General features: G+C 55.0%; 1 protein-coding gene across 2 annotated transcripts in view; it reads left to right on the top strand.

The window, feature by feature from the left end:
* The first annotated feature begins 1,509 nt into the window (after positions 1-1,509).
* RIPK1 (receptor interacting serine/threonine kinase 1) overlaps positions 1,510-3,741 on the top strand; it is a 47,602-nt gene continuing 45,370 nt past the window's right edge. Inside the window, exon 1 of one of the 2 annotated variants that reach the window (XM_032250074.1) lies at positions 1,510-1,625. The gene's annotated coding sequence lies outside the window, so the exon portion shown is untranslated. The remainder of the gene's footprint in view (positions 1,626-3,741) is intronic. The other variant, XM_032250075.1, reaches the window with a different exon arrangement.

Genomic DNA, 3,741 nt, shown 5'->3' with positions numbered 1-3,741 from the left:
AAGAACCACTGAATTGCATGCGGATGAATATTATGGTATGTGAATGCATTTTAATAAAGGTGTTATTTTATTTATATATATTTATTTATTTTTATTTTTTGAGACAGAGTCTCACCCTGTCACCCAGGTTGAAGTGCAATGGTGCAATCTCGGCTCACTGCAACCTTCACCTCCAGGTTAAAGCTATTCTCCTGCCTAAGCCTCCTGAGTAGCTGGTATTACAGGTGTGCGCCACCACACCCGGCTAATTTTTGTATTTTTAGTACAGACGAGGTTTCACCATGTTGGCCAGGCTGGTCTCTAATTCTTGGCACATGACCTGCCCGCCTTGGCCTCCCAAAATGCTGGGATTACAGGCATGAGCCACCATGCCTGACCTTAATAAGGGTGTCATTTTAAAAACAAGCTAGGTACCTACAGTATAAAATTGAAGGAGGTTCTGATTCTCAGGGCCGTTCAAATGCAGGATTGGCCCCTACGAGTGTGGCCCTCCTGAAATTTTGGGCCTTAGGCACCTGGCTTACCTCTCCCTAATTCAGGCCCTCAGGAGAAAGCTCTACTTCTGGTCAATTTGAAATAGGAGGGCGTGACTTCTGGGAGACGCTCCCTGGGAGCCATTTGGTCTGTTCTCTTCCTCTGAATGTCACCGTGTCAACACAAAATGCCTCAAATTGCGTCCAGCCTAGGATGGAGGCGGTGGGGAGATATCTGATGACATCACAAACTGCTGCATCAACTCTCCCAAGTCTCTGCCTCTGGACCCCTGATAGAGGATGCAGGAGTGTCCTGAGCCCATGTAACTCAGTGTCTCTTCCCATCACTTTGCGGCAATGGTGGGGCTGCTTAAACCAACCGCAGTCCAAGCAGCTGTGGCAGGAGAAGGGCTCGGTTACTAGGAGTGAGGACGCCTGGTTCTCTATCTGGACTAGTACCAGTTAGTACTAATGCCCAGGAGTAGTACTAGTACTAGTACTCAGGACTAGTACTAGTTAGTGGTGGGACCTGGAACAAATGCTTTGGTTCTAATTGAATCCCTCATATTCATAAGACAAGAGGAGTGGACCCATGGGGCCTTCCCACTGAACATCGAGCTTGGCTGTCACCCAGCTACTTTCTGAAAGTAGGAAAGTCGAGGGTTCCAGGCTCTGTCTCCTTCCCGCAGACCCCTTGTTTTTTGGCGCAGAGGTCCTGCACACCGCAGGCTACCAGCCTGCTTCTCTGGGCTGTCAGTTTCGGAACCTGGTCCCAAGCGGCCGCAGCGCTGGGGGTGAGTGAGGCCGGGCGCGCGCCTTGGGCACCTGGCTGGCCTCTGACTGGCGGAGGCAGTCGCGGAAATAGCCCTGGGCGGGGCAAGTTGGGGAACCCTGGCCCTGCCCCTAGCCCTGCCCCTAGCCCTGCTCCGGGCCACCTCGCGCGCCGCCCCCGCTGGTTCCGGGAGACCAAATATGACGAATGACGAGTGATCTGCTCCTCTGCTGTCGTCCGAGTATAAAAGGTGTGCCGGCAAAGTCCGGAGTGAGAGTCGGCAGCGAGCGCAGTAGTAGGACCCGGTCCTGCGCCTCAGGAATCGGCGTCCAGGTTCGGAGCGCGGCACAGAGACGGCGGCAGCGTTGGAAGAGGTGCAGGTGAGGGCGTCCCCGCGCAGGGCCGGGCTGGGGGACAGGAGTGGCGAGCTTCAGGTCCCCCGGCTGCCACCGAGAGGTGGGACTCGAGGACGGGAGAGGTCGTTCAGCCAAGAGCCCCGGGGAAGCACTGCAGTCTCGGTGGGGCCAGCAACGGTCTCTGGGAGTTCCCTTGCAGCGCGTAGCGGGTCTCTGCCTCTGCGGCCCGCAGCCCGCGCAGACGCCGCCCACCCCGACGCCTCCTGGCTGCCCTTCCAGGGCCGAAGCCGTCCCCCGCAGCCTCCTCCCCACCTGCCGGCCCTATTTTCCCACTGCTCTTCTCTGCTCTGGGGTCCGCAGTATGACAACGTCTGTCCTGCTTCTTATCTTTTATAGTCACCATTCTCCAGTTCCAAATCCGAGCACTCTTATCCATATTTCAGCGAAACGGATGGGGCCTTTCCTTCCCCCGAGCACTCCTCCAGGGCCTGAGAATCAGGGCAGTCAGGCGCAGCCCCTCGCCTGCAGAGCCAGCGGTCTGCAGGGACCGCCAGCAAGTAGATGAGGAATCACCTTCGGAAGGGTTGTGCTAGGGAGGGTCGCGCCGGCGGGGTGTAGGGAGCCTCCTAGCCACAGTGTTTGAGGGTGAGTGGAATTAATCCGTGATGGGCATGGCGCCTCCGAAGGGGGAGCAACAGTGTTTACCAAGAGGTGACTTTGGGAGGGATTCAGGATGGCCAGAGATGGAGGCTGTGACCTGAGTGAGGCTGGCTCAGGGGAAGGGCAGGTGGAGAAGAAACCATTTCAACAAGGCAGCTTTGAGCGGACCCTAAGGGCCCCGGGAGATTTAGGAGGAAGGACGAGAGGATGGAGACACCGCTTTCCTCTCAGGATGCTGTGTGGCTGTGGCTGAGGGTGGCTGCGGGCAGCGGGTTGTGTTCATTGTCCAAAGCTCTCCAGTGGTTTGGCTGGCGTTTTGGGAAGTCCAGGTGAGGTGTCCTGGGAGCGGTTCTAGGGAGCCCAGAGGCTCAGGAGGAAGCCTGGGCACTAGGCCAGGCACAGGATCTGAAGTGGAGAGAAATGTGGGTGCAGAGGGCAGGCCTTGGGGATGAGTGTGGGAGAGAAGAGAGATGGGAAGGAGTCAGGGAGGTCTCCCAGCCTCACTTGGATGGTTGAGGCTCATTTCCAAGGGCATTGGGAACTGCGGCCTGGGGGTGGGCATCCCTTTGGTTTCGGATCTGTGGCCAAGATACCCAACCACTCATATTCACACTTTGCCTCCACTGGCTTCAGAGGTAGTGCCAGCTACTTGTTCTTGCTGGTTTTACTTCCTCACCTTGGGCTCTTTCTTGCCTTCCCATTCTAGCATTCTGCAGGGATCAGTTTCTTCCTCCCATGCACAATCTACTCTCATGGCTTTTGCTGGGAGTAATGAGGAAAGCTCCAAATAGATGTTTTTGAGTTAGAACACTGAAAACAAAATGAAGCAAAAACAAAGCATTTCCAATGTCCCAAGGTCACATGATGTCCAGAGGACAGTGATGGGCATTAATGTTTTGTCTTCCCTCTTAGAATGCAAGCTCCACAAATGGAACAGAGTGTTGGTTTTTTTGTTTCTTTTTCTTTTCCAGAGTCATGCTCTGTCACAGGCTGGAGTGGAGTGGCAACGATCTTGGCTCACTGTAACCTCTGCTTCCCTAGGCTCAAGCAATTCTCCTGCCTCAGCCTCTGGAGTAGCTGGGACTGCAGGTGTCATGCTACCATGCCCAGCTAATTTTTGTATTTTCAGTAGAGACAGGGTTTCACCATGTTGGCCAGGATGGTCTCAATCTCTTGACCTCGTGATCCGCCCGCCTTGGCCTCCCAAAGTGCTGGAGGTGTGGCCAGCTGAGTTTTTTTTGTTTTTGTTTTTTGTGCAGTGGGTCGATCTCAGCTCACTGCAACCTATGCCTCCTGGGTTCAAGCGATTCTCTTGCCTCAGCCTCCAGAGTACCTGGGACTACAGGCGCATGCCACCACACCTGACGCATTTTTTGTATTCTAGTAGAGACAGGGTTTCACCATGTTGCCCAGGCTGGTCTCCAATCCCTGAACTCAGGCGATCTGCCTGCCTGGGCCTCCCAAAGTGCTGGGATTACAG

The sequence above is a fragment of the Sapajus apella genome, unplaced genomic scaffold, assembly GCF_009761245.1.
Source record: "Sapajus apella isolate SASKATOON/1434 unplaced genomic scaffold, GSC_monkey_1.0 scaffold70, whole genome shotgun sequence".
Taxonomy (NCBI): Eukaryota; Metazoa; Chordata; class Mammalia; order Primates; family Cebidae; genus Sapajus; species Sapajus apella.
The sequence above is the reverse complement of the archived record's forward strand: the minus strand, read 5'-3'. Positions and strand labels throughout refer to the sequence as shown.